Here is a 24,565-nt window from a genome sequence, read left to right on the forward strand (position 1 = left end):
CGAACAGTTGTTGCAGAGTTCGTTTCATGAAACCGAAACAGACAGCGAGCACGCTCCGCACCACCAGTGGAAGTAGCCATTTTAACTGTGCACTAGAGTTGTGGCGATTCGTGAATGAGTCGTTCATTTGAACGACTCTAAATAAAGAATCGTAAGAATCGAATCGTGATACGGACGAATCGTCGTTCAAAAGAATCGTAAGAACGATTGCGTGTTTCCGAGTCGTGACGATTCCAAGTTCCAACGATTCATCGATTCTTAGTACGCTATGCTTCGAAGGCAACTTCCGAATCATGCAGATTGCAGAGTTGTGCCGAATGATTACGACCGTCAGATGGCAGTCGAGTGGAGGAAGCTCGGAACGAATAAACGAAGTTCGTGGGCCGTAATATTACTCGCGGAAAAAAAAGAGAGAATATAGACCCTATAACCAATATGCCTACCTTTCTTGACCGATCGCCGTGTAATACCGTCTTTAAACAAAAGCTTTTTAATTAATAATTTCAAGTTCGAATTTTCGAATGTTATCGTGTTCAGATTCATATTAAATTTTAGTGAAGTAATGTCGCTGTATGCGATTAAATCCTACTGTTTAGAATTATGTCGTCTTCTCACGTAAATAGTAGTGACAGCGGCAGGTTCTCAGGCAAATTAAAAGCAAAATACCTATGCTTAGTACTTAGAAGAAATGAAAGTTACGCTAAATTTGCTGTGTGGGAGGGCTGTCAGCTGCGTTATGAATTGCAAGGGTGATGTGGACTTGGAAAGACATCTTAGCACAGAAAAACATAGGATGATATGAGCCAAACCACGTCTGCCTCGCTGCTGGATTTTGTTACTATAAAACAGACGTCTGTATTTAGATACGTTCAAGCCACACAACCAAACTGGCATACCACTTAATTTTGCACCACCTTTCGCACAAATCGACTCCTCTTTCCTGGCATACTGAAATAAAACAATAGATGCAATCAAATCAAATGTGACCTTTCATCAATTAAGGCATTACGCGTATAAATCGAGAATCACACTTGTAACGTCATATGCATATTTACTCATAAATAAACTATTTCTGGCATACCTTATCATGACAGAGTTCGATTCTAACCCCATTGACAATTTCAAACATGTCCTGCCATCTGTGAGTAAGATGTAGAACTTTTTGCATTCCATAAGAATCGTGCCACCGCAGACTAGAATGAATCGTGAACGAATCGTAGGAATCGATTCGCAATGTGAGATTGAATCGTAAGAATCGAATCGGAAAAAAGAATCGTGTTGCCCAACTCTACTGTGCACTGCGCTGCCCCCCCCCCCCCCCCCCATCCTTGTGGCGGAATGGGGTATGGGGTTCTGTTGCACTACGTAAATAAAACTTGATGTTGTTTGCTACAAAATGGCATATCTACTGATTCTGTAAGTTATCTCAACAGATTTATGTATCATGCCAAATTGTCAAAGAACTTTTTGACTATCCTGTATAGGCAAATGTAGGGTAAAAGTTGCTATAAGATGCGGTACGCGCCAGTGAGAACGACGGCTGCAGGAAGTGAATACAAACGAAGACATTGCTACGGTGTATGAAGCAGTGAAAAAGTGTTTCCAACCATTCGGTAAACCGAAGATCCACGAGAAGACCCAGCAACACTGTGTTCCTGCCTACCCAAGAAACAGTCAGCCAGCACAGGCTCAACTACAGTACCCACTATGCCACAGAAGTACTTTTGGGTGTAACAGATAAATGATCAAGAAATTTTAAAATTTGGTAGGTCAGTCGTCGTCATGTAAACGATGTAGGCTCTGTTTTCTAATGTCTTGTAAAATGTGTTAGCTTCGTCATCCTTAATAATGTTTTATGTGTCTTGAGTCATTACACAAAATAACAGCATATGAGAGTTAGAGGGAATTAAATAATGATAGAGAGGAACACAGAGAAGGGTAGAGTATACAGACAGACAGACAGCAGAGAGAGAGAGAAATTGAGCAGTGCACTGTTGGCGACCGCAGTAATGGCGGCCATTACCAGTCGTTATGGGATACTCACCGTGACGTAACGTTCGTGACTTCGTGCAACTGTCTGTCTTGGCACGAGAAATAGTTTCGCGAATAAAACTTGTATCACGACTGCCGCGATATAAGGCACACGATCACGCAGCAGTTTCTCAACATTGCGCAGTTTATTCCAGCAACGGAACCTCGTAAAAACGTTTTACAGACAGCGGACGAAAAAATAATGGGCGCGCCCGAACGGCAGTTTCACGACACGCTACAGACTACTGCAGTTGAGATAATACAACACTGTCACGGGCCCTAATCGACGATGAATGTCTTTCGAAACTGCGAAGCGGACGCGCGTGTTAGTGCTGATTACGAACTGCGAGCGACACGCAAAACTCCAGTTGGAAGAGTAATAACGAAATAATCGTTACCATTATGAACAAATGTTGTTTATCATACAAGTCCCGCACTAGCTTTTCGAAATGTCAGTCGTCTGAATGAATAGTAGAGGTAGTACTGATGTGAAGTTCGGTCCTTCATTTATCATAATTTCTAGTGAGGTTTTGATCAATATATTTACAAACACAAAAATAATTGTCACTTTGTCCACAACAGAAACGACTGTGCTCAATGAATGGCACGCATATTCACTTACTTTTATAATGCACTCTCCCTTGAAATTAGCAGAGAAGCTGCAATGTGTCTGCACAAGGCCCAGAAAGCACGAAAGAACCATCTCGTGGGCGAAGATGTGCCGGTGGTACCAAAGAACATTACTGTAGTAGCACCATTGTCCGCTGACGATGGTGATGTGTAGAGAAAAGTATCCTCGTTGAACGATGGCAACGGATTGCTGAAACAACTGAACTATATTTCCACATGGTGTGAAGAATAGCAGCTCTCTGTAAATCATAAATGTGTGATATTGCCCATAACAGAGAGAAAGAGCTCGGCGGAATCTGATAAATATACATAATTAGGGTTAACACAAAGAAGCAATAAGAAATGAGATGATCACGTAAAGTCCGTGTTTTAAAAGGCGAACGAAAGACTTAGAACTGCTGGAAGGATTCTGGGAAAATCAATGTGTCTGTACAGGAATTCGCATGCAAGACGCCAGTGCGCGATCAGTTCAGTTTTTCCAGAGATCGGGTTATCAACAAGGCATGTCAGCAGATATCGAGTGAATTCAGACATGCCCTGCTAGCAAGGTAACGGGGTCTTATATCCTATAGGTAAGTGCAACAAAAATACTCGGAAAACTGAAATGCGAATCCTTTGAAGAAAGACGACGTAATTTTCACGAAACCCTCTTCGGTAAATATAGAGAACGTGTGTTCGAAGAAGACTGTGACCATTGTGCTGCCACCATCAATGTATTCCTCGCTTAGAGGTAATGAGAAAAAGACAAAAGAGTTTAGGGTCCGTACGGACACATATAGATAGCATGCGAGTGGAATGCGAAAGAAGATCGGTAGCATTGCTACGATGTACACTCCGTCATGCACTGTACAGTGACTTGCGATGTATGCTGGGTGTATCATAATTAATGGCGTAAACGCGTACAGTTGAAAGTATACGATACTAGAAGCAAAAAAGTCTAGTAAACATGGGATCTAATGTGCATACCTGAAGGACTGTGGGCACCTCTTAATCTTCGATACTGTGAAACAAATCTCTTCTGCTGCAAGTTCTTCGTTTTTCATATTTTAGACGGAGATGGTATGGACCAAAACACGAATAAATTGACTCGCAAACATGGGGTCGAAAGTGTATACTTTTAAGAGCTATGTGTACTTGTTCAGTAGAAGAGATGTGTTTCACAGTAGCGAAGATGAACAAGTGATGATAGCTTTACAGGTATGCACTTTCGACCCCATGTTTACTAGTCAGTTTTTTCTTGTTTTGGTCCATATTATCTGCCTCCAAAATATGAAAAACGAAGAACTTGCAGCAGAAGAGATTTGTTTCACAGTATCGAAGATTAAGAAGTGCCTTCAGGTATGCACAGTAGAGCCCATGTTTAGTAGACTTTTTTGCTTCTAAATGGTTCAAATGGCTCTGAGCACTATGGGACTTAACATCTGAGGTCATCAGTCCCCTAGAACTTAGACCTACTTAAACCTAACTAACCTAAGGACATTACACACATCCATGCCCGAGGCAGGATTCGAACCTGCGACCGTAGCGGTCGCGCGGTTCCACACTGAAGCGCCTAAAACCGCTCGGCCACACCGGCCGGCTTTTGCTTCTAGTATCGTTTATTCTCAACTGGTTGATGAAGTAGTAGGCGGAATTACAGATCTCTTGGTCTGTAGGTGACCGATGGTGGACAAATGATCAGCTGAAGCTGTATCCATGGCCATTAAACTCTACAGTCGCATGCGACACTATTTGCTCTTCAGTATATTTGAATCAGCGTAGGATCGCTTAGCGATGAAACCATCATGTTTTCTGACGCTGACAGTCAATACTGAATTTTTATTTAATACGATGCACCATATCACTTACCTCTCTTCCCCCTTTTGCACCGATATGGCCTTACGAGTAGTATACTTCTCTCTCAGCTAACCAAGTCTTGTTATTGAATGGGTGCAGCAGCTATCCAGACGTGCGTTAGATGAAGAGCTACGAGGGTCTACATGCAAGTATGGAGGATGATTTATTGCCGGAAGTACCCGCAAGCTGCAGACAGAAGCCGAGGGTGATATTTGCCGTGTAATGAGCAGACAAGAAACAACAGAACAGACGTCGTAGTGGCATTTATGACGAGCGCTGCACGGGGAGCGGGAACTGTGGAAGCCTGCGAGAGGAGCAAGCTGCCGTCGCTCGAGAGCGACCGATAAATATGCGCAACACGGCTCGCGGGGACGCACACACGCACACTTAGGAGGTGGTAGTTGTAGTTGCAGGTGGCCCTTCAGCTGTCACGGAGATAAAGCACTCGGGCCGGCGCTCAGTACCCGCGTTGGCGAGGAGCCCGACCGCGCGATAAGAACGGCCGACACTGCAACGGCATTAGGCAAGCTCCGCCGCTCAGATTTATCACCGAGATTGATTGCTATTACTCTTCCCGGGGGAGGAAGCTCTGCACTGTTTCTTTCTTCTCCGTACATATACGTACAAAAGAAAGAAAAAAAACGAACAGTTTCTTAACTTGAGTTACAGTCTCTGAGTCCATAGATGGGAGCTGAACGAGTGCAGAATAGTATTATGGGCCGGATGAAAAGAAATTATAGCATGGTATTTGGTGCCGTAAACCTGCGTGTATTTGCGCTACGGAGGCAGTAAATCGCCAGTGGGACGAGATGGACTGACATCGTTTGCTGTTTTAATTTAAGCGTAACCAGTTCCATACCTGCACTGCCAACCTCTGACTGCCATTGTTCCCGAGAATGCACTTAGAGTGGCAGGTGTCACATGATATACCAACCGAGCACAACTGAGTGAGACTGAATCCCTAATTCTATGATAGTCATCTTCAGTTGTCATTAACCTATTTCCCCATATGTATCTGATATGAAATGACAGATGTGAAAATTACTAGCACTTGAGGGACGTGTCAATTAACACCGGTATACATCCGCCTTTGTAATAACACCTGCTGACGCTCTCTACAGCGCGGGTCGCCAATGTCAAACAGCATCTGCCCCGCGGACGACGTTGGGCGCGACGACCACGACCACAGCCACAGGCGACACCTGCAGTAACTGTGCTGGTCACCAACAACGACCTCAAATAGCATCTAACACAGAGCTTATTCATCATTACTGTTCGCTCTGTCTCTGGCTTGTGTCTAATGTTGCTTGGGATATTTCATAAGGATACACTTCGTGATCAAAAGTACCCGGACACCTGGCTGAAAATGACTTACAAGTTTGTGGCGCCCTCCATAGGTAATTCTGGAATTCAATGTGGTGTTGGCCCACCTCAACGTTGATGACAGCCACTCCCGCAGGCATACGTTCAATCAGGTGCTGGAAGGTTTCTTGGGAAATAGCAGCCCATTCTTCACGGAGTGCCGCACCGAGGAGAGGTACCGATGTCAGTCGGTGAGACCTGGCACGAAGTCGATGTTCCAAAACATTCCACAGGTGTTCTGTAGGCTTCTGGTCAGGACTCTGTGCAGGCCAGTCCATTACAGGGATGTTATTGTCGTGTAACCACTACGCCACAGGCCGTGCATTATGAACAGGTGCTCGATCGTGTTGAAAGATGCAATCGCCATCCCTGAACTGCTCTTCAACAGTGGGAAGCAAGACGGTGCTTAAAACATCAATGTAGGCCTGTGCTGTGATAGTGCCACGCAAAACAATAAGGGGCGCAAGCCCCCTCCATGAAAAACACCCCACACCATAACATCACCGCCTCCGAATTTTACTGTTGACACTACACACGCTGGCAGATGACGTTCATCGGGCATTCGCTATACCCACACCCTGCCAGCGGATCGCCACATTGTGTAATTCGTCACTCCACATAACGTTTTTCACTGTTCAATCGTCCAATGTTTACGCTCCTTATACCAAGCGAGGCCTCGTTTAGTATTTACCGTCGTGATGTGTGGTTTATGAGCAGCCGCTCGACTATGAAATCCAGGTTTCTCACCTCCTGCCTAACTGTCATAGTATTTGCAGTGGATCCTGATGCAGTTTGGAATTCCTGTGTGATGGTCTTGATAGATGTCTGCCTATTAAACTTTACGACCCTCTTCAACTGTCGGCCGGTCTTTGTCAGTGAACAGACGAGGTCGCTGTACATGTCCCTTCACGTTTCCAGTTCACTAACACATCGGAAACAGTGGACCTAGGGTTGTTAAGGAGTGTGGACATCTCGTGTACAGGCATATGACGCAAGTGACACCCAATCATCTGACCACGTTCGAAGTCCGTGAGTTCCGCGGAGCTCCCCATTCTGGTCTCTCACGATGCCTAACGACTACTGAGGACGCTGATATGGAGCTCCTGGCAGTAGGTGGCAGCACAATGCACCTAATATGAAAAACGTATGTCTTCGGGGGTGTCCGGATACTTTTGATCAGATAGTGTAAGTCCTAGTATATGATACCATGCGGCAAGGTACAGGTGTTGGTGGAATATACCAATCGTGGAGTTTGTCACTAACACTGAAACAGAACGGTTACTAACCCAACAGGTATAGCTTCTGTCGAAGCCATCCGGCGGGATGGGTGGCGGGAATCCGTCTTATAGCTAGTTACAGGATGACTGAAAAGTCATTTAACATTTGGTAATGCACTATTTCACGGAATAATGTAGATAGAGAAGTAAAACTTGACACACATGTCTGAAATGACATGGGCTTTTACTGAAACCAAAAACGAGTGAGAAAACTAGGCAACAGAAGGCGCTGAGAAAAACTGTCAATGTGAAGAGTGCGAAGTACGCAGATATGTTACAGAATCGTATCATCCATAGTCTGGTCACTGATCATTTGCCGAGAATTACGACTTTCATGTAGGGTGGCTCTCAACTCCACATTAGTAGACGTGTGAAAGATCTCTTGCGCACATCGTTTGGGGCGTGCCTAGGCGCCAGTTCCGTCACGCTTGGCCTCCCAGATACCCTGTGCTATTGCTGGTTGTGGTGTTACCTGAAGTTGCGAGTATAACGCGATCGTCCGACCACATTAGGGATGCTAAAAAAAACAACAACCGACGGCAATTCCTCCCCGTACCTACTGATTTGCTGTACAGTGCTGGTCACAACACAGGCCCTCGACCACAGGTAATGATTGGTGAATGACGCCGACATGTTAAGCATTTGTTATAAAGAACATCGTCTTTGGTGAAAATCAGTTGTTAAGCCAATTATTGCTTTTTTATCATATGAACATTTTGTGTACTTTATTTGGTTTCAGTAAAATTCCATGTCATTCCAAACGTGTATGTCAGTTTTTATCTCTGTACGTACATTATTCCGTGATGTATTGAATTTGCAAATGTTAACAGGATTTTGGGTCAGCCTGCATATTCTGTTGAGTAACTCTGTTTTTATTTACCTACATTTTTTTTTACTTTTCATTACGTAATATTTTCTGTGTTTCTTTATGAATTTGTAATGACTGCGTAGCATATAAGTAAGTTATGAATAATGTCTGCAGACTTGTAACTTCATGTTAAGAATTCGAAATTAGTGCGCCCATTTTCGTTTGCCAGACTATGGATTCCTGCATGTACAGCAACATAATGTTCATTTAACAACTGAATTGAAGACTCCGATGAAAGAAAAATAGATTGCAGCTCAAGGTCTTTTTGCCATTGGTGCCTTTTCAGATGAAATACTGACACAACTGGAGAAGGTTGTGGAAGAAAATCGGTTGCTTATGAGTGGAAATATTGCACAATTTACTGCACGATTTACGGAAACAGCGAAAAACGTAAACAGAAGTGACGGACGAGGATTTGAACTCCGTGCAGTGTACTAGCTAGCCACAGTGCCACCTCCTCAGTTCGAAACATGCGGGCTTGCTTGAGGCGTAGCTGTGTGGCAATTCTCGTCTGGTTCACCGTCTATGCCACTAATGCAAATTACAAAAAAGGTGAAAATCACTCATTCACAGATTAACTGTAAGTAAGATGGGCCTCACAGAAGGTGCACTGCGTTTGATTTGGAAAGCAAGTAATGCTTAATACGGGAGCGAAATAACTAGTACAAGTTATATGGAAACAACACAAAAAGCGAATACAAGAAGACCACCCAGCTTGTAGCGAAGTCATTACGAAGTACTCATACCGAAACTCGAATGTATATACGAGGAATAACTCACATTAAATATCAATTTCAGGTTCTGGAGTGATGAAGGCTGACTGTCGTGTTAAATATGTCTCAGTGACGACAAAAAGCCACTTGCAACGGAAAAAGTCATTTTGACCAGGCGAGAATTTGAACACAGTTCTGATTGTATAAAAAATACGGTATTTCGGCTGTTTTATAATTCAGCTGCCGTCCCAGCTATCCTTGCTTGTGTCTCCAACACGATTCCATCTGATAGAAGGGCCAATCGGCTGGTAGGCGAAGGACATACATTCACCTATCGACATAAGAAACTACTCGGTTACGGTACCATTAAGTTAAACGAGTGTTGCACACCAAATGCAACATTGTCTGCGGGGAGCTGATCTGTTGTCTGAGTTTATTTTGCAAGCAGTGCGAAATTGATAGCCTTAAGAACTTGCATATTGAAATGGTACAAGGGCATCTGCGACATCGACGTTACTCACGTCCCCCACAGCGGATGTTCATAAATCACCCGGTTTTTACATTCAGACTGTGTGTTTTGTCTATCTGCCGTAACTGCGAAGGTGAAAATTCAGTGGCGGTTTATTCGATAGCGATGTTTTAAGTGTGTAATTTGTTACATTTCACCGAACGTGCCATATGCTAACAAAACTAACGAGAAATGATACTAATCTGCATTAAAAATGTTCTTCTTTTGTTTCCCTGCCTGTATTATTGGTTCAGAAATGTGTATGTCAACAAAGTATTCTATGAGTACATGAAGCAAGATATTTTTCTTCTAGGGATGGAAACATCACAGACTTATAGTGATACTGAGACGCCCGAAACCCAATAAATTCCAAAGATGCATACAATTTAGGTTTTCTGTAAATACCTAATTCGTTGCCTCCTCGTCTCTTTCTGGATTATGCTTAAGGTGAGAAAAATAAAATATCCGAAAGAGGGAAACGATGGGAAGTTAAATTTTAACATCCCGACGTCAATGCGGTCATGATTCGGCTGCCAGAGATGGTCTCGGGCGTCGACATGTGTGATATTTCTCTAATTTTGGATTGTAGAATGAAACTGTTTTAAAAATACGAGAAGTATACAGGCATGCAGCGAAGCTGTAATTAGATTAACACGTCATCGTTTGGGTCGTAAGTTTGCCAAGCGGCAGAGATTGTCCTTGTTCATCAGGGTGATAGAAATATGGAAAGCCACGTGTATGTTTCACTCATGTTTACACCGTCGGAGAAATGCTCCTGTCGGAGCACAAAAAATGCGATAGCTTGGAACGAGCTGTCTCAGTCCTCACTCCGCCTTCTTCACCAAAAATTTTGGCATGCGCTCTTTTAAAAAAGAGTATTCTAAATCCTTTTACCCAGTCTCTCTTTGTAGTTAAGCCTCCATACTCAGCATATCTCTCTCATTGTCTATACATGTTTCTAAATTCCGGCGGGGGGGGGGGGGGGGGGGGCGGTCCAACTTACGTTTCCCCTGTTCCCACGTGTTTAAAATTTCAGTCGAAAATGAACGCTACCCTATAAAGCCATCTCTCTTTCTCTTTTACTGCCACTGTCTCTCACTGACCATCAATGTCTTCTTTGTCTTTGGCTACTTAGTCACCTTTTTTTATTGTCAGTTTCTCTCTCCCACAATCACCGGCTCCTCTCTCTTTCTCTCCCACTGGTACTGTCTTCCCTCTGTCCTCTGAATGAGGCGTGAGGCGGCTGGTTCCCCACTTTTCTGTCAAGTCTTTTAAAGAGGAACATGTTCGAATTTCTTGTGGTCCGACAGAAACATTTTACCGCTGGTTCCCTTCTTTTCCCTGCCACAGCTGGGTGTCCTACGTATATAAAACTAATTCTATCTGTTATTAAATTTTGAACGCTTAATAATAAACTTTTACATATGTACACAACGAATAAGTACGCATAATATAAATTAACACATTTTTTCTGGATATTTTCTCATATTTCGCAATTCATTGAAAGTGCCAGGCTTATGATTTTATCTTAAAAGAGTAAAAATGTTATTAGAAAGATTTTACTGAATTCGCAGTTTTTCCAGTTTTACATAATTTTTGGCAGTCCTTTTTAAGTTCTTTTCGGGCATGTTAAGGCCCTTTTTAGCCCATTTTTTGTCACTGCAGTACCACGTTCGGCATATTTACACAGACGTGAAGTGGCCATTATACAGAGGCAGCACGTCATCAAGTTTTATTGGCGAAAAAGTTCTGACTAAAAACATACTTTGGTGACCTCAGAACCCTTGCCACATGGTCACTACGTCAGTTAAAACTACATTTACGCCTCAGACCGGATATTACGTAAGTACGGTAAACTTGATCCTCTGTGTCTCGGTAACGGATAATGACACAAAAAAGAGTTTCAAGTTTCCCCGTAACATTATCTTAAGAACATTTGGTAAGAATTTCGGAGATTTACCTTAAACAGTGGTGAGCCCCACACCTTTGGTACCCAAAATTCATGGTTTATCTGGTGTATCTTGATAATGGATACAGATTTCGGAAACGGGAAATGATGTTTCTGGATGACTGTCTAAGGAATGTACAACTAAAATTTGGGCCATTTTCTGTGGTTAGTTGTTTAGAGAACTGCGGCCCACGATGCAAAAACGGCTAAAAAACGGCTGTTGCGGTTTTCTGCATAAGTGCTCATTAACGGAGTATGATATCGAAAAAAAGTTCAGAAGTTCCCCTAGAATATCGTCTTAAGAACATATGGTAAAAATATCGGCGATCAGCCATGAACAGATATTATAGAAGTGGTCAACTCCATAACGGCTACTTTTCGTACACAAAAATCGTGGTTTATCAGAGTTTTCTCAGCAACCGCCTGTGACAAACGGTGCTTTTATAAGCTAGCTAAGGTCCATCCTGTACCACATCTAATTTCAAAGAACCAGTCGATCTACTCAACTTGCCTGGGCTGGGGGAAGTGCGCAGCGATTAAATTTTGACTCAGTACTTTAGCATAGATACAGTATGACTGTTCTTCCGATAGGTATACAGATGGTCAGTAGGATTAGAGCTATCCGAATCACTTGACCCCTTATCTCACTAAATACAAGTACAAACATGCCATACGACAGGAAACCCTGGTATTTAGGACCAACAGCTATTTTCCCTACTCTTTAAGAAGAGTTGATGGTAATTGAAGTACATTTGATTCGAGTCTTGCTTAGTTTATTCTGTATGCTTATTATGAACGTGCTGTTCCGTGTCCCGGTGGCCACTATGCGTGATGACAACAGCCTAACCACAGAAGCTTTCGTCCGCAGTGGTGTACATGCCGACACTGTTTACATAACAATATTGCATCTTATGGGAATGGAAAGGAAGATTTAAAAGCCAGATTTCTTGGATGCATATGCTACTATGTGGTGAGAAGACCACTGCTTGTTATTTTTCCTTTGACATTGCAGACAGTTTTTTGTTTCACGCGTTACCACTCGTCCATTCCAGAACGTGTTTCGCAATATTCCAACTCCTGTTTCACGAACTCATGAATTATAATAGGCAGAGGTAGAAGGTCAGGACTCGGTAATTATGAGTGTCAGACACGGCAACCAGCTATATGGCTACCACAGGGCAGGCTATGGACGCGCTGTTTAACACTGCCTCTGAGGACTCTCACTCGCCAGCAGGCGGCGTTGTGACAACTGGCCGGCGGCCGTCGGCGACGACGCGGCTGCTCTGCCGCAACAAGTCGCGACTACCGTTACGGTACTTACTGTACTCGCGGAAAGCGTCCGAGCCGGTTTTCTGCGGCACTGTGTGTCACGTTAACAAGCTCCGACAAGGCCTGGCTGCTGCCACGCAGCACCGCTGATGGGCGCTACTTGCAAACGCCACATCCAAATTCTAGACTTCAGTAGCGCCTGGAAGATCGGTAAAAAGAAAAACATTTTCGGTAGGGCTTACCGTTTCGAGAAAATGCCTCTTTTTGTCGTGGAAATGTCACTTCACTCGGTCACGCCAAGTTCACATTCGTTCTTGAACTGGGTCCGAAAATGTACAAAGAACAGTCAAATGAGAATGAGAAAGAAAAAACTAAGTTAGCTGTTTATTATTTCAAGAGTAATCGCCATAACTGTTAAAACATTTCGTTCGTGGAAAAATGTTTGCGGTTGCTTACGGAATCCTGATTCTAGACAGGCGTGCACCTCTTTGTCCGAAGCAAATGGACGGCCACGAACGTCTTTCTTCTGGACGCCAAGGACATGGAAATCGCGTATGGAGGATGTGTAAGGCCTCCTCAGCGAAGCTTCTGCGGCGTAGGCAACATGTGGGCCCGCCTACATCCTACATACAGTCCCGATCGCCCACCCTGCGATTTCCATAGTTTTGGAGCCCTGGAGAAAGACATTGGCCGTCGATTTGCTTCGGACGAAGAGGCTCACGCCTGGGTACAATCATGGCTCCTTAGGCAACCGCAAACCTATATCCATCAAGGCACTGAACGCCTCGTCTCACAGTGGGAGAAATGTATTAACAGTTACGATGATTACTTTTGAAACAATAAACAGTTTACTTAATTTTTCCCATCTGTCTCGTTTTTATTTGATTGCCCCTTATACAGCATCAGAGTAAATGCGTTGTTGTAATCTTGGAAACCCAATTACAAGAAACTCATTAATGCGAAACAGAAGGTATGGAACGTGACATCAGACAAAAAAAGAACATGATCGCCATAATTGTAGAAATTGGCAAAGTGGATAAGTTGCAATACCTCTCGAAAGATTTTGCGCAAGCGTCGGCCTTGAGAAAGAAAGCAATTGTATATAGATAAATCTAGTTGGATGAAGTTTCGAGTAAGGATTACCATCTGACAGGAAAATTCCTATAAAGTTGGAAGGGACAGGGGGTTATTGTACTCTGAATGTACATGACATAAGGTTTAGTGTAGTGGGGAAAGTCATGCAGGTGTAACAATAATTTTCAACTTCTGTGTGTGAACAATTGTGCTCAACTGGGAAAGAAACCAGGTATAAAAGGGAACACGAAGATTGTCAACATCACAGATAAAATGAGAGAGAAATATCTACCTGTCTTACAACGGTGGAGGCCAGGTGCGAGTTGATGGTCACTTGTTGAAAAGAGAGACCCATCGCAGCAAAAGCCCTGGGAAAAATCAACAGTCAGACAGAGAAGGATCACCGAGCGAGGTGGCGCAGTGGTTAGCACACTGGACTCGCATTTGGGAGGACGACGGTTCGAACCCGCGTGCGGCCGCCTTGATTTAGGTTTTCGAAGGACGTGGGGAGTCCGAAGTCACATCTGACGTTACCTTTGGCAGGACGCCAGTAAACGCTTCTGACGTCGCGCCAACCCGACGGCAAGTATAGGTGTCAAGAAAATGAAGAAAAGCACTGTGATGCCGTCTGTAAGTTAGGTGTTTGATAACCATATGTAAGACCCGAATTCGATCCCCGTGCAACAGAGGTGTTTTCCTTAGTGGGAGGACTGGAAAGCGGTCCACCCAATCTCTTGTGGACAACAAAGCAGCTAGTTGGAGTGTAACGGCTCCTGTGTCAGAAGCGGACATGAATGGCATAGATAGCGATATGCTCCAGTACTCCCATTCAGTTATGCCCCTCGAGCGGTTGACGGTCGGCGAACTAGCGTCCTATTGTTCTACGAAGAAGGGAGTTTTGTGTAACTGGCGACATTCGAACAGAGAATCAGAGGAACGGAAGGCCAACGTCACGTTTCATTTCAAAGGCAGAGTCCACGAACGTTGTATGTACAAACGCTGCATTTTCGTCCCCGTGTATTCCCATTAGTCTGGTAGGAAGGTGTTTGCGTTTGAAATATTGTCACTGTCGCGGACATTAGATACTTACGTGATAAATTTAATCGATCGCGACTTTGTTAAACGAAACTTCCCACTGTCTGCCTGAAGTAACTTATCATAGTTACAGTTAACCGTAAGAAGAATGGTCGGACAGGTCCTGAACTGACGACCAGCATCAGCGTCAGCTCAGTCTGATGGAATAGTCCAGTGGTCTTATCTGTTTATTTGCTTTTATTGTTAAATATTCTTACTCTGGTTGAACGTCATTGTTATCACTTGCTGTATTTGTTATTATGATCAGAGCAACTGTATTGTTAGGCAATGAAATTCAAGCGAACATTTTCCCGAGAAAGGTAAAATATTACCAAAAGGAGAAAATGCATCAAAACTTTACGAAACAACGAATTTTACAAAATGTGTTAACCTTTTATGGCCATACAGTACAAAGCTTTTCCCAATGGAAAATCAGGCGGACGAATATTACCTACACAGTTTGTCCTGTCTTCGTCAGATATTACATTTTATAAAACAAAGAGGTGGGATAAAGGGCACATTCCGAATCTGTTGTCTTGGATATGACCTCAGTTGTCAAACAGTTGTCGCCTTTGAGGCCAAGGGAAGAAAGTTCCTATTTTGCAATTAGACACAGAATATGACAGAGATGATGATAGAGAATATGACAATAGAGAATAAACGAAACGGGAGTTGCATCGTTCTCAGTGTAAAACTCCTCAAAGCATTCAGGCTTGTAGTGTGTGGAACATTAAGGTGAGTTATCAACAAAATATTCTTATTATCAATATTTGTGTTTCCTGTGACAAATAAAAAATGATGTCTAGATTTCCGAAAATGTTTGAAGGCCGCGATGTCACGACATTAACCTCGGCTGATGAAGTCTGAGAAGACTCGGCACGAGAAACGTGCAGGTATTCTGTCCATTAATGTAACTCATCACTGAGCTCCCGTCCCGAAATAATGTAGGTTCCCCAATGGTGTCAATTAGCTCCAGAGAAACAAGTTCCGCATGCCACGGAGGAAGCATGACGACACAAAAACCCCATCTGGCAGCAGCGCTGAAGGGCAAGGGAAAGTAACGCTCGTGTCCCAGTTACACGGCAAAATCCGTTAACGGCGACGAGGGGCACGCGAAGGGATGCACGGCGACCTCGTCTCTAGCATGTGATTTTCCTTATCTGCACTGCATTCTCCAGAGTCTCGTCGGCACACAACCGTTTATTTCTAGCCGCCGAAAATTTTAGCAAACTACAGTACGGTATGCAGCTCAACATTTTAGATAAATACATGAAAATGTTGTAACCTTTCTGCAAAAACTGGTAAATGATTCAGGCAATTTGAACACGTTATTGCGTTCTTGATAAGTGTTTCCTCCTTACCCTCCCACTACTATTCGACCTTTCCTCCTACAGAACTCATGAATATTTATTATGATGACTCAGGAGTCAGAGGGCTCATAGAATCACAAAATCCTTACACAACAGTAAGTGAAATAAATTGGAGCCGTTCACTTTTTCAAGTTTCCAACAAATGTTTCGGCCCGTAACTCGTGTCAAGCCATCATTAGCTCATTAGTGTGGCAGTTGCTGGCAGTACTGGTCCAGTTCGAGGGGAATGCAATATTAACACGGGGATGTGGTCTCAAACTGTTCATTCATGTATGTCACGTACGTACATTGAGGTGACAAAAGTCAGGGGAAACGATATACACGTATACAGATGGCGGTAGTGTGTATCGCGTACACTAGGCATAAAAGGGCACTGGCGGAGCTGTCATTTGTAGTTGGGTAATTCATGTGAAAAGGTTTCAAAGGTGATTATGGCACCACCACGAGAACTCTCTGGCTCTGAGCACTATGGGACTCAACTGCTGAGGTCATTAGTCCCCTAGAACTTAGAACTAGTTAAACCTAACTAACCTAAGGACATCACAAACATCCATGCCCGAGGCAGGATTCGAACCTGCGACCGTAGCGGGCTTGCGGTTCCAGACTGCAGCGCCTTTAACCGCACGTCCACTTCGGCCGGCACCACGAGAACTAACAGACTTTGAATGCGGAATGGTAGTTGAAGCTAGGCACGTGGGACATACCATTTCGGAAATCGTTACGGAATTCAGTACCTAGAGCTCCACAGTGACAAGATAGTGTCGAGAATATCAAATTTCAGACATTATCTCTCACCATGAACAACGCAGTGGACGACGGCCTTCACTTAACGACCGAGAGCAGCGGCGTTTGCGTAGAGTTGTTAGTGCTAGCAGACAAGCAATACTGCATGAAATAACCGAAGAAATCAATTTGGGGCGTACGACGAACGTATCCGTTTTGGTAGGGCGGCGAAATTTGGCGGTAATGGGCTATGGCAGCAGACTAACAACGCGAGTGCCTTTGTTAAGAGCGCAACATCGCCTGCAGCGCCTCTCCTGGACTCGTGGCCGTATGTCCGTAGCTCGTGGTATAATGGCTAGCGTTGCTACCTCTGGATCACGGTGTCCCGAGTTCGATTCCCGACCAGGTTGGGGATTTTCTCTGTCCGGGGGCTGGGTGTTTATGTTATCCTCATCATTTCATCATCATTCGTGAAAGTGGCTAGACAGGATAGTGTAAAAATTGCACTGTATAAAAATTGGGATTTTCTACGGGCACTGATGACCGCGCAGTTGAGCGCCCTGCAAACCAAACACCATCATCATTGTGACCGTATCGGTTGGATCCTAAATTATTGGAAAACCATAGCCAGATCAAATGAATCCCGATTTCAGTTGGTAGGAGCTGGTGGTAGACTTCGAGTGTGGCACAGATCCCACGAATCCTTGGATCCGAGTTCTTAACAAGGCACTGTGCAAGCTGGTGGTGACTCCATAATGGTGTGAGCTATATTTCCGTGACATGGACTGTGTTCTCTGGTCCAGTTGAACCGAATATTGACTAGAAATGGTTATTTTCGGCTACTTGGAGACCATTTGCAGCCATTCATGGATTTAATGTTCCCAAACAACGATGGAATTTTTGTGGATGACAATGCGCCATGTCACCGAGCCATAATTGTTCGCGATTGCTTTGAAAAACATTCTGGGCAATTCGGGCGAATGAAGTAGCCACCTAGAACGCCAGATGTGTATCCCATCGAACATTTATAGGACATAATCGAGAGATCAGTTCGTGCACAAAATTCTGCACCAACAACTCTTTCGCAATTATAGACGGATATAGAGGCATCATGGGTCAGTATTTCTGCAGGAGATTTCCAACGACTTGTTGAGTCCATGACGCGTTGAGTTGCTGTACTACACTGTGCAAAACTAGGTCCGACAAGATATTAGGAGGTATCCCACAACTTTTGCCACCTCGGTGTAAGTCGCGCAGTAGCGATGAAATTGAAATCCAGGCAACAAAGACGGATTTCGAAAAACTAATAATATACATGACGTATTAAAAAATTATGGACGGAGAGAGAGCGAATAAAAGATATTGCGGTATCACGCATCGCTTCTGATACGACCAACATTTCAATCAGCGACGTAAATTTAACTTTGTTGAAAACTTCACATAGATACTGATCACAGCTTATTGAAATTAATTTGAGAAAGACAGTCACAGAGTGCAAAACCTACACCATTAAATACATTAAAACGAACAAAGTGTTTCAGTATTCAATTCACTTGAGATACGTACTGGGCTAACCTTGCTTAGAGAACCGTGTAAGTTTCCCCAAGGAACTGGACTTCCACTGGGGGGTGGGGGTTGTTTCGAATCGCTTTGCAGCCAACCAGATGTAAGTTTTCATTAGTTTCCCCAAATTTCTTAAGGTAAACGCTAGATTTGTTCTTTCGAAAAGTGTACGGCCGATACCCTTTCCCAACCTAACCTTGTACACATGTAATGACCTTATCGTCGACGGGACGTTCTTCCTGCCTTCCTTTCATCTATTTCTCCCTTACATGAAGATGTATTGTTTGCATACACATTACTCCCCAGATTAATTACGTTGACATTAAGGGCAAAAAGTACAGCCGGCCGGAGTGGCCGTGCGGTTCTAGGCGCTACAGTCTGTAGCCGAGCGACCGCTACGGTCGCAGGTTCGAATCCTGCCTCGGGCATGGATGTGTGTGATGTCCTTAGGTTAGTTAGGTTTAATTAGTTCTAAGTTCTAGGCGACTGATGACCTAAGAAGTTAAGTCGCATTGTGCTCAGAGCCATTTGAACTAAAAAGTACAGTAGAAGACTAAGATTTTGCCAGTTGATTGCAAAATATGTTTATCCACCGCGATAAATTTACTAATGCAAACAATTGCAGGCTCCGGAATGTGATATGGATCTCAGCGTATCGTTTTACGTGAATCCTCACTGCTAAGATAATATACTGGGTCGGTTGCTTGACCGACAACTCGTTCACAAGTAGCGTTGCACCATATGCTATCAGTGCATGTATCAAGTAGTTTATGATAGTAGAATAGATTGCACTGGCCTTTCGTTTGTCTCGTGTGCCTGTTATTGCAGAATTTCGTACGCTTTGGCAGATAAAAAAAGCTAATGGTGAATACATAGGCACTGTTCTGCTGTTCCACACTTATTCAGCATACACAGCAAATATCTAAACTGTCAAGAATAAATGTGTCTCACAAAGCAAGAAATAACACTACGACAGACATCCTACAACTCAGAGACAAAGGCGTGACAGCTCTCCTCCATCGTTCAGGACACCACGAAGAGTCTATCTGCAATCCGTTAGGTCAGACAGTAGTAGTTGACGATGAAGTTCGCCATCTGTCGAGAAGCTGTGTGTTACTAGATTTTAGTTGGATTTGTACGTGCTAAGGTATCTGCAGAGTGAGAGACAGGTAAAGAACCATAAAGAATTTGAATGCGATATTCGTGTTCAATGTTGAGGCAAATCTAGGAAAACGAGAGTTGAGAGAATCGGCCCGAACTCTTCGTCCCGTCTTCCCATCTATGACACTTTGTTTCATTGCACTACTTTCATATTCCACTCGTGCACTACTTTAAAACGTATAATCTTGTTATCCTTGATCGATTTTGCATTTTTATCAGAATTTACCGACCTGTCGACATCGAGATAATCGGATCAGATACGGCTAGAGACGGTGGGTTTAGAGGAACAGCAGTGAGCTTCTATCAGATTTGCTGACAGGATTTTAGAATCCGCTCCTTCACAATATGACCCTGGTACCTTAACCGGTACGCTACCATTTTTTATGCAAATATGTAGTTGTGTAGGACTGTCATGCGCTATGCAGTCACTATCCTGTAGATTCAACTTTTCCTCTTTTCTTCCCGTATTCTAAAGAAAAAGAGAGGTGGTGGATTGATATCCTCAAACTGTTCGCTACACTACTCATGTTAAACTGCGCTGTGCAGATTTAAAATTTGATGTGGATTTGTGATTTGATCTTTTTAAAAAGTAAATGTGCCGGTAAAAATCACGGCACAGCTAGAGACTAGGGTCGGGACGACTGCCACTCTTCGTCTGCAACGGCAACGCCATAAATCGCTGCCGTAATGCCTCGTTATTGCCGATAACTGTATGGTATTTCGAGGCATATTTAATTGGGCGATATAAAAACGTAATGATAAGAATCAGATTTAGTGCTCAAGCGCAACGGACTAGACACGATTCGGCCATTCGCATCTTTGTATATTACCCCGTAATTTCTTGGGATATTTAATGCGCTCTCAGGTATTACGTGTAATAGCGAACGGAGGCAGTCAGGTGAAAAGCTACGTGTGTGTTGTCCCCGGCGGCAGCCACAGCGGACCGCGGCGGGGGAGCTATTTTTAGCCGCGTAGACGCCGTCGCATTCCACGCGCGCCGCCATTAGTTTTGTTTATGCAGGGAGCTCCAGTTAGTCACGCACTGCTAACCACGATCATTGCACGAGTTGTTGAGCTGCGTTTTTCGTGTTTTGTTTAATTTTCCGTGATGCGCGTAACAACGCAGAAAAATTAATGGTTTACGCAGCCGACTAACACAGGCATCCAGCTGCGCATACTGCGAGTTTGAGGGCCGCAGCATTATTTGGAATAAAAAGGAAGGCACTAAAGAGAATGTGTTAAATTACGTGGTAACGCATCCTCCGTGAGAGTGACACTGCTAATAAGGGTCCTGTAGTACGATCAGCTCCTTGGGCATAGCTCCCGAGTACATTGTGTCCTAATATTTTAACTAGCTCATTAAACAGCTCTTAATAACAAATCTTACAGACCATTTGACGTTCATGGGACGAAATGTTATGGAGGAGCAGTATATTGGCCATTAATGTCCCTGAATTGATCTGTGACTCTTTTTCTTCAATGGTTTAACATGCAATACGCATAGATGTCGTTAGGAACGAAGAACTACCTTAGCTGCACAAGGCTGCACAAAATAATCAGACGCGGCGTGGCTGAAGAATCATCCTAAAAGTATCTTTACGTAGTACGGAAAAACCGGGAAGACCTAGCCGTAGCTTGCCCTGAATAGTGATCAAACATCAGACTAGTATAGCGTTTGTGTCCTCAGTGTAATAAAAAATTACCTTCTTTTGTTGCAACTTCATCGTTCTCTTTGCCGATGGCTGAAAACAACTGCTCTCTCTATCGTCATAATATATAAAATTGCGTATTGGGTTCAAAAATCACTTGCAGACTACAGAAGCGAGTGAGATCTTGGCAACGAAGGTAACGGGAACGTCCATAAATATAGAAAGAAGTAACGGAGGCAGAAAAAGGACATAATAGTACTTACCTCCAGCTAACAGGGAAGCTCACCGGCTGCTTTAAGGACTGCAACTCACCTGCAAAACCACAAAAATATGTCAGGCTAAACGGTAGCAGATGTGCAGAGGTACTTGTCTAATATTACTGTGACATAAAGAAATATGTCAGACGTAACATCACACATTTCGCGGTCACAGTACTGTGCACGTACGTCCTCCGTCTATTTCAGAACCACTCTTTAGTGTCTATGGCGTAACGAAACAAGACACGTCATACAGCACCTTAATTTTCAGCTGCGCAGTGAAACTGGGGTTATTTAATTCATATAAAAGCTTATAAATGTGCGATATCTATGTGACTAGCGTACGAGGGGTGAAGACTTTTCTCAGCGGTGGTTTACATTTCTCTCGCAGTTCGCACTACGCCCGTCTAAACGCATATCGCTCGATCATTCACGTCTTTCAGTTTATCTCCTCGAGCTCATTCTGGTGAGATGAACAGTCACTGGTGTGATAAATGAATGCGACAACGTACTTGACACGAAGCCCGTCTACCATCGTGAGAAATCGGAAATTAAGTCTCAGGCAGGGGACATTCAGACGTTTTACTTAATTCTTTGTGAATATTTACATCCACTGCTTTCACTAGGCTCAGCTTATCTTTTAAGATTAAACACATGCACAGTCACTTAAGGTGACGTCAGCAACTTCAAGAAAAGTCCTTGCCCAAAGAGAGAAGAGCCACGGGGAGCAAAAACTAATCAAGTGCGAACCCTACAAGGCAGGAGGGGAAAAGAAAGTTCAGTTTGCTCTTCTGGAACTGATGACGTGATTATTTAGTACTTATTTCGTTTCGTACAACTGTATTCGTCTTTCAGACCAAACGAATGGAGTGGCCACAAATAACAAACGATACGCCTTCCGGTGACAAGTCGAGCAGAATTTTAAAACTGCTTAAAAATTTACGCTTGAGGTGCGGATTCGTCCCCTCACAGCGACTCGACTTTCAATAAATAACTCCAACCCCTGTCAGTCGCGTAATTTTAGGGAAAGGCGAAGACAAAACCCTTCTTTGAAAGCACGGCGAGGACGAATGCAATCCAGGGAAAACAAGCGAGGCGAATAAGGAAGGAAAGGCGGGGGAAGGGAGGGGGGCAGGCAGTGAAAGAACAAGGGGAGCTCTGTAAGCAGCTGTAGGTCGGTAATGAATGTTCCACGCGCCGTTTCCCACCCTCTCTTTTTGCTCGTCACTTGAACCTCGTGGAGGGCTGAACTAGAAGCCGGCGCTGGGATTCTCAGTTTCCCGCTGGCTACGTCCCGTGAAAACCCCCAGTGCACTGAAGCGGGCCACTCTCGTTGCTCGGTTTGCGACACATTTCTGCTGTTTTTAGTTGTCAGTTTATCTTATGTAGCATAGACTTTATGTATCAACTATCATGCAAGTCGAGGCTATAAGAGATTTAAATCAGCAGAGTAATTGCACATTCAAAAAATCTGTGGTTTCAACATGTTATCGACTGAAGCTGCTCACAATAATTTTGCAAACTATAAAACCAAATTTCGAAAACAGTGTACTGATAAATCTCGAGTACTGTACACAAAAGAAGACTACGTTTGTGACACATGATGAAGAATTTAAATATGTTTTTTACTCACTACATATGCGGAACGTAAATGAGAAAAGCGATCGATCGGAAACAGTGGATGGTAGCACAATGAAGTATTCCTTGGAAGTTGAGTAAGAATCGCGTGACTATCACATACATACTGGCGACTGTAGATGCAGGTGCCTCCTAATAAATGGTTATCAGTCGAAGTGGCGATGTGTGACGTTCTTCTGGATTATTTAGGTGCTCGTTACGAGCAAACAATGCACGTATTGTGTCGATTATGTGTAATAAGGCATACATAATTTTGGACACTAGCGTACCATATCGCGTTCGCGAAAGTGTCACTAAGAACAACACTGATCTATTATGGCTGTTTCCTGCCTAGCCCATCTACAGTGTTGGCCATTTTTAAAGCTGATGTCCACTTGGAAATTAGCTTCTACATTATTGCCGAAAAATGTTTTGATCAGGGAGATGATGAAGGTGATTATGATTTGATCATGGTTTTATGATGTAGATGATTACGAGTTTATAGAGAAGAGACTGATCGATCCCCTCATTCTATGTGAACTCTGATGTTAATGATGAGGAGGAGGAGGATAAACAGGGACCTTTTCCATTGTGAAATGCACTTCGATGACACGTTAGTGCAATCCATTACTTTCATTATGAAATTTACACATGTCCACTTATGAAGGCTAGTTGTAAAGTCATTGAAATAGTGGCAGATCGAGTTGGTGCAAAGACATTTTGAATAGCTCGATGCAAGAAAATGGCTCGTTCAAAACAGATTAAATATGTTACGTGTGATTCATGATAGTGAACGTACACTGACAACGCTGTCTGTGCTTAACTAAACCTGTGAAATAACCACCGACACCAAAAAGTAACCTTGTCAACCACTTCACTAAGCCAGAACAGGAAGTTTACTTTCAGGTTATAACTTTTTAAGGTAGTCGAACATTTTTCGCAATCTAGAGCTTCTGTTTATGCAGGATTATGATAACCTGAAGACCTGACAGAGCTAGTATGTTAAGACATAATACAGGGGCGCAATGCAAAACTGGCCTGAAAAAAAATTTCGTCAAGTTTAATATATACAACCCAATCAGGGACCATCTGCCCCACTTCCGTATGATGTAAACCGGCTACCCTGTCTTAAGGTACATGAAATGTTTTCCAGTTCAGTTTTATTTTACCCACGCTGTATATGCATAAGTGGCACCACTGTACAATATGTGCACACTGAGGGATTGTGGTGTTAGTGATTCATTTGTCACGGCCATTGGCGATCAGATGGCGCTCAGGAGCCCTGTCCGTGCGCCCTCTGTTGTGACTCTGCAGGCAGTAACAGTGCTGAATTTACGAGGTGAACAGTGTTTGTAACAATCATCCGAGGGCACAACCATTGCCCAGCAACGAGTATGTACTTCCGTTGAACATCTTCGGGCCCACGGGAAACTGGGTCGACGTATCGACGGACTATTGCACATGGACAATGTATCGATGATGTGTCGCTGCTTTCAGCAGTGGTTTGTGGAACATTCCCACACTTGTAGACCATGTTCTGGACGTTGCGATACCCGGTCTCAGCTTTCTCTGCTGTGTCATCAGGTACCATTGGGAACTGTCAATTGCAGCAACATTAAGATCAACTTGTGTCTC

General features: G+C 43.6%; 1 protein-coding gene across 5 annotated transcripts in view; it reads right to left on the reverse strand.

Moving 5' to 3' along the window:
* Positions 1-24,565, reverse strand: part of LOC126485413 (TOX high mobility group box family member 3-like) — a 489,322-nt gene that overhangs the window by 217,608 nt on the left and 247,149 nt on the right. For 2 of the 5 annotated variants that reach the window (XM_050108874.1, XM_050108873.1), the window contains exon 2: positions 21,320-21,368. The exons of the other annotated variants lie outside the window; for them this stretch is intronic. The gene's annotated coding sequence lies outside the window, so the exon portion shown is untranslated. The remainder of the gene's footprint in view (positions 1-21,319; positions 21,369-24,565) is intronic. 5 annotated transcript variants of the gene reach the window in all.

The sequence above is a fragment of the Schistocerca serialis genome, chromosome 1, assembly GCF_023864345.2.
Source record: "Schistocerca serialis cubense isolate TAMUIC-IGC-003099 chromosome 1, iqSchSeri2.2, whole genome shotgun sequence".
In the NCBI taxonomy this organism is placed as follows: domain Eukaryota; kingdom Metazoa; phylum Arthropoda; class Insecta; order Orthoptera; family Acrididae; genus Schistocerca; species Schistocerca serialis.